We start from the raw sequence: 10,061 nt of genomic DNA, 5'->3' as shown, positions 1-10,061 counted from the left end.
TTGGAAAAAACATAGCTTTGACTAGACGGACCTTTGTTGGTAAAGTAATGTCTCTGCTTTTTAACATGCTGTCTAGGTTTTAAAGCTCAAGCAATTTTCCTGTGTTGTGGAACAGTTTTTTTCTTTTTTTTTAAAGCCATTTACAAATGCAAAAACTGTTCTTAGCCTGCAGGCTTCATGAGAACAAATAGGAGCCATAGTTTACCAATCCCTGGCTTAAAGCACAGAAGTCGCCAGTGGTGGAATTTCAGGCTGGGTTGGTGAGAGAGTCCAGGGAGGAGGGAAGAAGGGAGGGAGGAGCTTCCCAGTTCCTCCTCACACCTGCTTTGTCCAGGGCCCACCTGTATAGACTATCCTTGAACTGAACAACCTGTTTTTGTGCAGCCCTAGGGGCCATGGGTCACAACTTGAGCCCTGCCCTTTGCTGGGCTGTTAATATTTTATGGAGTCAGGGACTTTGCTGCCCATGAAAGGGTCAGCCCTGGGGACGTGGCATTGAGTGGTGAGAATTGCTGCTCTCTTTCACTTCCTCTCTCCAGACTCACACTGGCCCTTCGTGTTTGTCAAAGTATTTGTTGACTATTCAATGCCCTATAGACCTGAGTTTATTTAATTCTCCCAAGAACTCCAGCAATTAAAAAAAAAAAAGTAGTATGTCTATTTCACAGATGAGGGAAGGGAGGCTCAGAGAAGTTGAGCTACTTGGCCAAGCTCACCTAGCACAGAGAGGAAGAGAAGGACTCAACACAGCCTCCAGACTCCCCTGCCTCCAGTCTCTGGGGAAGGAGGAGGGGAAGGAGAGGGCAGGCCAGGAGCAGGATGAAGAGGAGAGACATCAGCAACTCCAGACCTGAGGAGCCGCAAAGCAGAGTGTGTTCTGTTGACCTCCTCCCACCCCCATCTCCTACCCCCTACCCTGGCTCCGCCTTCTCTTCTCTTAAATTTCCCATCTGAAGCTTGGGGAAACAGAAGCAGGTGAGAGGGAGAGATTGCTCCAAGTCTACCCCAGCCAGGGGCAGCCTTGGCCTGGAATCCAGGCTGTGATGTCGAGTCTTGTGCTTCCCCCTCCACCCTCATCCGCAGGATGATCGCCAAAGAGAGGAGGTGCCTTCCAAGGGAGCTCAGCTGGCCCCAGAGGGGTGTTTTCCACTCTGCTTTTCCAGCTGCCATCGCCATTGGTCAAAGCCCCATCCAGCTGCCCAGCCTCCTGCTGCTGCCTGACCTCTGAGGCTGTTCTGAACCATCAGGGGTGAAAAACAGCCCTGCAGGTCACTCATTAAACTCCCTGATGCAGCTTTTCCAAGAACCCACTCTGGACTCCGTGTTCCCTCTGGGTGGGGACAGGCAACCCGGGGTCCAGCCCAGAGGGCACTCCCTGTTCCTGGGGCCAGTGCCCAAACCCAGACAGCAGCAAAGTGGCTTCTGGTGCCAACCATGAGATCGTCGCAGGGTGCGGGGCTGAGGTGTCTACACACCGAGGCCCCTCCATGAGCTGCACATGCAGAGCTCTCCCATTTCAGAAGAGAGATGGGGGACAAGAAGGACCTACTTTACGGTCACAAGTTGCATCTATGTTTATAGGTTCTTGGGGGATTTAACAAGATCACACCCGCTGAGCGTGCCATTGAGCGTGAGTTCAGACAATGGACCTCAACAGTCAGAGCTGACTCTTAGAAAAGTCACCTTGGCTGCAGTGTGGAAGGTGAATTAGAGCAGGCGGTGAGCATAGGCAGGAAGACAGGTGAGGTGTCTCCTGCAAAGGTACAGATGCAAAGGGATGGTGATCTAAGACAACAGCAGTGAGGGGACTGCCCCGGTGGTCCAGGGGTTAAGAATCCACCTGGTAATGCAACAGACTTGGGTTTGATCCCTGGTCGGGGCACTAATATTCTACATGCCGTGAGGCTACTGAACCGAAGCCACAACTAGAGGGTCTGTGCGTCACAACTAGAGAGTCCGTGCATCACAACTAGAGGAGTCTGCGTTACAACTAGAGAGTCTGTGCACCGCAATGAAAGATCTCACGTGATTCAATGAAGATCTGAGTGCCACAACTAAGACCCGATGCAGCCAGACAAATAAATCAATATTGAAAGAAAAAAAAACAGCAGTGGGAAGGGGGAGGAGAGATGAGAGCCCTCATGTTCCTGCATTTTGTCACTGGAGACTTTAGGTATCTACTAGGTACCAGTGTGAGAGACGGCATATGACAAGGGACCAAATGGTGGGAGGAAGGGAAGGGTCAGAGAAGCAGCCCCAAGGAACAGTGTGTGTGTGCAAAGACCATAAGACAAGGAACAGCTTGGTGTATTGAAGACACCTAAAGCAGGCCAGTGCTGCTGGAGTGTGGTGAGTGAGGGCAGAAAAGGAAGTACAGGGTTCTAGATTTTATCCTAAGAGGGATGGGGGACCATCAAAGTCTTTTTAGAAATCATTTTAATTCATTGGTATTTCACAGTATATCTCTAAACTTAAAAAATCTTTTTAGAAAAGATCTGTTATCATACCATTATCATCCTTTGAAAAATCAACAGTAATTCCTTGCTATTATCAAGTATCCTGTCAGTGTTCAACATTCCAATTCCTCATAAAGATATTTCTTTTATGATTAAAAAAATTCCAATAAAGTCTACACATGGTGATTGATTATGTCCTTCTAACTTAAAGTTCCTCTGTCTTATCTTTTTTTTTCTTAAAAATAAACTTTATTGAGATATTAATAGAATTATTTCGGGAATGCAAGGTTGCTTTAACATCTGAAAATCAATGTAATTTACCACATTTACAGAATAAAGAGAAAATTATATGATCATCTCAATAGATGCAGAAAAAAAAACATTTGACAAAATTCAATACCTACTCATGACAGAAACAGAAAAGTGAATTTCTTCACCTGTGGAAAATATCTAATAAAAACCTACAACTAACATCATACTTAATGGGGAATGACTGAATGAATGACCCCCTAAGATCATGAACAAGTGAAGGATATCAACTCGGACCAATTCTATTCAACACTGTACTAGGGTCCTCACCGTTGGAATAAGGCAAGAAAAAAAGGCACAAAGATAACACAGGGAAAAAGTACAACTGTCTCTAGTCACAGTCAACATTATTATCCCCATAGAAAACCCTAAGGTATTTACAAAAGTCTATTAAAATTAATCAGCAAATTTAGCAAGGCTGCAGGAGACAAATCCAATATACAAAAATCAGTTGTATTTCTATACATTAGCAACAATCAATTGGAAAATAAAATTTTAAATATCACTTAAATAGTATCAAAAACCTTAAAATACTTAGAAACAAATTTAATGAAAGAAGCAAGACCCACACACTGAAAACTATAAAACATGCTCAGACATCTGAGTCAAGATGGATCTGTTGGCACTCCAGTTGAAAATGAGGACTTTTGTACCACCCATCAGAGATGCCCCAACTTGTCAGGTGTTACTCTTCTCTAAATGAAAGACTTGGGCATCTGTCTGAGAATAGACTTCCACCTGGCAAGTCATCCAAGGTGTCCAATAAAATATCCATCTCAAAGCTGGGCTCTGGAGCAGCCATACCTGAGGCCTCAAGAAGCTCTGTCTCCTCCTCCAGCGCAAGAGGCGACCTGTTCACACTGATGCCACAGATTCCAGCCGCTTCTCATGATAGCCACATGTTCTTTCCCGGATGGAGCATGTCCACACTCACCTAGTCCATTTACAACACCTCATCAGCAGCAGGGATCCTTTGTATTTTAAATTAATTTTATTGGAATATAGTTGCTTTACGTTATGTTAGTTTCTGCCGTACAGCGAAGTGAATCAGTTGTGTGTGTACATATAACTCTTTTTTTTAGATTTCCTTCCCATTTAGGTCACCACAGAGCATTGAATAGAGTTCCCCGTGCTATACAGTAGGTTCTCATTAGTTACCTATTTTATACATAGTAGTGTACATATGGGGGCTTCCCTGGGATAGCTCCGTTGGTAAAGAATTCACCTGCAGTGCAGGAGACCCCAGCTCGATTCCTGGGTTGGGCAGATCCTCTGGAGAAGGGATAGGCTACCCACTCCAATATTCTTGGGCTTCCCTTGTGGCTCAGCTGGTAAAGAATCTGCCTGCAATGTGTATATATGGCACATATATGCATTGTATATGTGTATATATGGCAATCCTAATCTTCCAATTCATCCCACCCCCTCCAAATTCATCCCACCCCTCACTTCCCCCTTGGTAACCATAAGTTTGTTCTCTACATCTGTGACTTGATTTGTGCTTTGCAGATAAGTTCATCCATACCATTTTTCTAGATTCCACATGTAAGTGATATTAACGATATTTGTTTTTCTGACTTACTTCATTCTGTATGACAATCTCTAGATCCATCCATGTCTCTGCAAATGCCACTATTTTGTTCCTTTTTATGGCTGAGTAATATTACATTGTATATATGTACCACATCTTCTTTATCCATTTTTCTGTTGATGGACATGTAGGTTGCTTCCACGTCCTGGTTACTGTAAATAGTGCTGCAATGAATATTGGAGTGCGTGCATCCTTTCGAGTTCTGGTTTTTTCTGGATATATGTCCAGGAGTGGAATGGTTGGGTCATAGATAGCTCTATTTTTAGTTTTTTAAGGAACATCCATATTGTTCTCCATAGTAGATGTGCTATGTTAAGTTTCTTAGTCGTTCAGTCATGTCCAACTCTTTACAACCCCGTGGACCGTAGCCCTCCAGGCTCCCCTGTCCATGGGGATTCTCCAGGCAAGAATACTGGAGTGGATTGCCATCCCCTCCTCTAGGGGATCTTCCCAACCCTGGAATTGAACCAGGGTCTCCTGCATTGCAGGCAGACTCTTTACCAGCTGAGCTACCAGGGAAGGCTGTAACAATTTACATTCCCATCAATGGTGTAGGAGGGTTCCCTTTTCTCCACATCCTCTCCAGCATTTATTGTTTGTAGGTTTTTGATAATGGCCATTCTGACCAGTGTGAGGTGACACCTCATTGTAGCTGTGATTGACAGAAATATAGATCAGATAGGAACAGGGTGGAAAGTCCAGAGATGAGCGCATACACCTATGGCCACCTAATCTCTGACCAAGGAGGCAAGAATATACAATGGAGAAAATACAGTCTCTTCAATAAGTGGTGCTGGGAAAACTGGACAGCTACATGTAAAAGAATGAAATTAAAACCCTTCCTAACACCACACACAAAAATGAACTCAAAATGGATTAAAGACCTAAATGTAAGGCCAGATACCATAAAACTCTTAGAGGAAAACATAATGACATAAGTCACAGTGATATCTTTTTTGATCCACTGCCTAGAGTAATGAAAATAAAAGCAAAAATAAACAAATGGGACCTAATTAAACCTAAAAGCTTTTGCACAGCAAAGGAAACCATAACAAGATGAAAAGACAAGCCTCAGAAAATATTTGCAAACAAAGCAACTGACAAGGGACTAAGGCAAACAGCTCATGCAGCTCAATAGCAAAAAAACACAAACAACCTAATCAAAAAATGGGTGGAAGATCTAAACAGACGTTTCTGCAAAGAAGACATACAGATGGTCAACAAACATACAAAAAGACGTTCAGCAGGGAAACTTCAGGTCTTCTAGCTCTGGGTCCTGCAGGTCTACATCCTTAAAGATTCTCAACTGAGATTTGACATCAAATAAAGGAACTGTTTTGTGACACGATGTATTTCAACATTATCTCAGAGATACACTCTGGTTTAAAACAAAAACTGAATTCACCACAAATGAATATCATCTCAAATTGTAGACTGACCTGAGTTTCTTTTTCTTTGCCACGAATATTTCTGAATAAACAGTTTTAAGGGTATTTTTTGTTAATGTTGGAGATGTACAAAGATATAAATAAATGGAGAACTATACCATAATCATGGATTGAAAAACTCTATATTGTTAAGATGTCCATTCTCCCTTAGCTGATATACAGATTTATTGAAATCCCCAATCATAATCCAAGCAGGCTTTTTACATAAACAGACAAACTGTTTCTACTATTTGAATGGAAACGCAAAGGACCTGGAATAGCCAAAATAGTTTTGAAACAAAATTGAAAGACCTATATTATCTGACTTGGATTCTTACTGTAAACTTATAAGAATCAAGATGGTGTGGTATTGGCATAGATATAAATAAACAGATGAGTGGCACAGAAGGAATCCAGAAACTGGGCAACACATATACGGTCAGTTAATTTTCAATAAAGGTGCTAAATGCAATTCGATGGGAAAAGGAAATTCTTCAACTAATGTTGCTAGAACAACAGGGAAAAACGAGTCGTCCAAGGTTAGTCTATTCTCACCTTGATCTGTGCCTCTGGGCAACCATCCTCCTGGTGCTCTGAGGGCAGGGCCCCTGCTAGCAGTCGGGCCTCTCTTTCCTCGCAGAGCACCGCTCCTCACAGCACCAGTGCCGAGGCATCAGGAAGGGACAGTGCCCTGGGCTGCAGCCGGTTCTGCTGCAGGGAGTAAAGGTCCCCACAGCCCTGGGACCAAGACTCCCGCTCCTCTATCAAGTCAACTTAAGCCTGAGCTAGAGCAGAGGGTTTGGGCCAGAGCTCCAGACCCTAGATTCTAGGTCTGTTCTGCCAGTCACTTGCTGTGTGGCCTTGCAGAAGATAACACACTCGGAGCTGCAGGTTCCTGTCTGTAAAATGAGGATGACAATAAAAGCGACTTCATATAGGGTAGTCATGAAAATCAAGTGAATGTAAGCATAAAAAAGTGCTGAGCTAAATTATTATTATTATTTTTTAAAGGGGGCCTGCAATGCGGGAGACCTGGATTCAATCCCCGGGTTGGGAAGATACCCTGGAGAAGGGAAAGGTTACCCACTCCAGTATTCTGGCCTGGAGAATTCCATGGACTATATAGTCCATGGGGTCACAAAGAGTCGGACAGGACTGAGCGACTTTCACTTTCACTTTTCCTGGAGGTCCAGTGGTTAGGAATCTGCCTTGCAATGCAGGAGACACAGTTTCAATCTCTGGTCAGGAAACTAAGATTCCCACATGGCGCCAGGCAACTAAGTCTGCGTGCCACACCTCGAGAGAAGCCCACGTACTGCAATGAAGATGCCGTGTGCTACAACTGAGACGTGGCATGGCCAAATACAAAAGTAAATTAAAGATTTTTTTTAAAAAGCGTCTAGTGAGAACCATGAGGGTTGTGGTTATGGCCCAAGTCCGTCCAGATGGCCTCGGAATTGTTATCCTTACTTTCTCTTCTACCCACATCCCCTCCACCCATCCATCCTAGACTGGAGGGGCTCAGCTCCCACCCCACCCTCTTCCTAAGGTCTGGGTAATGGGGCTTCTCTCTGGGGCCACCATGACTCTGGAGAGTTTGGGAGAACATTAGACCTGGCTCTCCACTTCCTCTGTAATAGCTCCAAGGAGAAGGGGCCCTATCCATCCTTGCCTTCCCCAATTTTCTTGAGGGGCAGTGACATCTTAGAGGAAGAAACAAGGATGGAGCACAAAGTCAGAGGATGGAGATGTAAAGACAGGCCAGAGGGAATCCCCTGGTAGTCCAGTGGTTAGGGCTCTGCAGTTCCACTACAGGGGACACGGGTTCGATCCCTGGTCAGGGAGACAGTACAAGTGAGGAACCAAGGCCGCAGGGGGTAGGAACCTGCCCAAGGCTGCATGAGCCCTGAGGGCGTGTTGTTTTGTGGCTAGAGGCTCTGTGAGGCCCAGGGGTGGCCCTGTGAACGGGCTAAGGGGACCCAGCCACCACCTCTCTTCCTGCAGGAAGTGACTCAAGTCATCCCAGTCACCTAGCCCCACAGAACTCACGGGGGCCCCCGGCCATCACAGCCACTTGTGGGATTTGGGTGCCAGAGGCTGGGGGTGCACAGAGAGCTGCAGCTCTGCTAGTCAGTTGGTTTGATGCTTCCTCCCTCCTGAAGGACTCACAGCTACTCAACCAGCCAATGTGCCTGGGTGACCGGACCGGAGGGTGAGGCGGTGGGTAGGGGACCGGTGGGCCGAGGAGCTGAGAGTGACTAAGCCTTCACCCCTCTCTGCCAAGGCTCCCTTTTTCTGGCTGCTTCTTGTTTGCAGGAAGGGGCCCGGGACAGGGCAACCTCCTTACCATGACCTCCCCCTCCCCACCCCACCTCTTTTCCAAGACGGCTGAATGGCTAACCCGGCACAGCTGTCTCAGGGTTCCCACCCCTAGGAGGGTCCAAGGCAGGGAGGACTCGGGAAGCTGCCCTCTGGGGGTCAGCCCTAACCCAAGCGTTGCCTTTGACAGGTTGGGACCCGCTATTTTATGGGGCTGCGGTTACAGTGATTGATGCTTTGGGGCCTATAAAACCAGGCTGAGAAACTCCTGACACAGAACCTTCTGAAGGCCAGACTGGGGTCACAACTCCCTGTTTATTTTGCAAGCAAGAAGCTTTGCCTCTGTGAACCTCAATTTTCCCTTCTGCTCAATGGGTTAGCAGTGAGCCAGTCCTTTTTTATCCACTATTTACTGGGTGCGCTCGGGTCAGGTGCCAGGCTCTGGGGAGACAGCCAGGAACCCGCCCTGGACTGAAGGATGAAGCTCGGACCTTCTAGGATCATCCCCTACACCTCAGTTTTCTCACCAATACAATGGGCTCCGGGCTCGCTGGGAGCTGGAGTGGGGGGAAGGGAGGGAATTGTGAGGTCTGTAGCAAGGCCCCCACGGGACAAAAATGGGCCTGAAACTCACCAGCCTAAGGGATTTTTTTTTTTTTTAATTCCACAACCACGGCGAAGCTCTTGAGCGTTCCCCACTGACCAGGCGGCAAGTCTGGCAGGAGGGGTTGTCACCCTGTCCATTGCGCGGGTTCCAGCCACTGCCGCACCCAGGGGAGCCGCCCGCCCGCCCGCCGGGGAAGGTCAGAGCCTCCGGCTAGGGCTCGGGACCTATCGGGAGGAGGAACGGGCAGGGAGGTGGGATGGAGGGGAGGAGGGAAGGGGGTGGAGCGAGGAGGGAGGGAAGCGCACGGTCCCGCCCCGGCCGCAGGTGGCCGCGAACGCTGAGCGGCTCCGCGAGGGGCCGGGCCCGGGGGCGGAGCCTGCGCGCAGGGTCCCCCGCCTCGTCCCCCGGCCACCGCCCCCCACCCCCGCCAGGCCCTGCCCCCCGGCCCCGAGCTTATAACCCGGGATGCGCACCGAAACCCGCCCTGCTCCGCCGACTGCTGCCGCCGCTGGTCGCCTGGTAAGGAGTCCCCCCGCCTTCCCACTGCCCAGCCTAGGTCGCCCTCTGCCCGGATCCCGCCGAGGACCAGCGGAAGAGGCGGAGGGGACCGCGTGCCCCCCGCCCCCGGTTCAGACCCGGGCCGGAGGGAAGGGGACCGACGCCCCGACTCCTGTTGCTCAAACGCCGGGCGAGCGGATTCCTGGCTCCCTGGGACCGCGGGGATGGCACCGGGGAGCGAGTCCGGGGGCGGGGGGGCGCTGGGGAGCAGGTCGGGTTACTTGTCGCCTTTGCGGACCGAGGTCCTTTCTGGATCTTCTTCCTTCTCTGATCCAATTTCCTTTATGTCGCGAACCCCACAAATGGAGAACCTCGGAAACCCGGAGGGTGTTGGGGGGGGCGGTTCCCGATCTTGTTTGCCGCCGCTCCGACCCCCGTCTCTGTCTCCGCTAGAACCAGAGTGCCAGCCTCACCTCGGGCCCCTCGCGCGCCCCCGGGGGCCTGGGCATCTCGGCCCCTCCCACAACCCCGCCTCAGTTTCCCCGAGCGGGTGGGCTCGGGGGCTCCAGGCAGCCTGCCCCGGGGGGCCTCAGGTGTGGCTGGGCTCCTTCCTCTGCAGCTGGGCAGGGGTCGGTCGCCGGGCTCTGCCTTCTGAAAGGGCTTTGCGTTCTCTGGCCGGTGGGGTCGGCCGCCTCTCCCGGCCGCGGTGCCCGGTTTCCGGCTGGCACCGGACTGTGGGAGGGGCCGCTCCGCAGGAAATGTCAGCCGTCCGGGTGGCTGTTGCCTTTGGCCCCTTGGGCGGCTGCGCCCTCCAGGGAAGGAGAGTCTGAAATGGAGGAAACTCCTCTCTCAAC

At 49.3% G+C, this 10,061-nt stretch overlaps 1 protein-coding gene across 1 annotated transcript in view; it reads left to right on the top strand.

Annotated features, from left to right (window-relative positions):
- Positions 1 to 9,190: 9,190 nt before the first annotated feature.
- The window catches only part of ASS1 (argininosuccinate synthase 1), a 54,040-nt gene continuing 53,169 nt past the window's right edge, over positions 9,191 to 10,061 (top strand). The window contains exon 1 of the mRNA XM_081587276.1: positions 9,191 to 9,228. The gene's annotated coding sequence lies outside the window, so the exon portion shown is untranslated. The remainder of the gene's footprint in view (positions 9,229 to 10,061) is intronic.

The sequence above is a fragment of the Giraffa tippelskirchi genome, chromosome 4 (genome assembly GCF_054371585.1).
Source record: "Giraffa tippelskirchi isolate mGirTip1 chromosome 4, T2T-mGirTip1v1.2.pri, whole genome shotgun sequence".
Taxonomy (NCBI): domain Eukaryota; kingdom Metazoa; phylum Chordata; class Mammalia; order Artiodactyla; family Giraffidae; genus Giraffa; species Giraffa tippelskirchi.
Note: the sequence above shows the minus strand (reverse complement) of the source record. Positions and strands in the feature narration are given on the sequence as shown.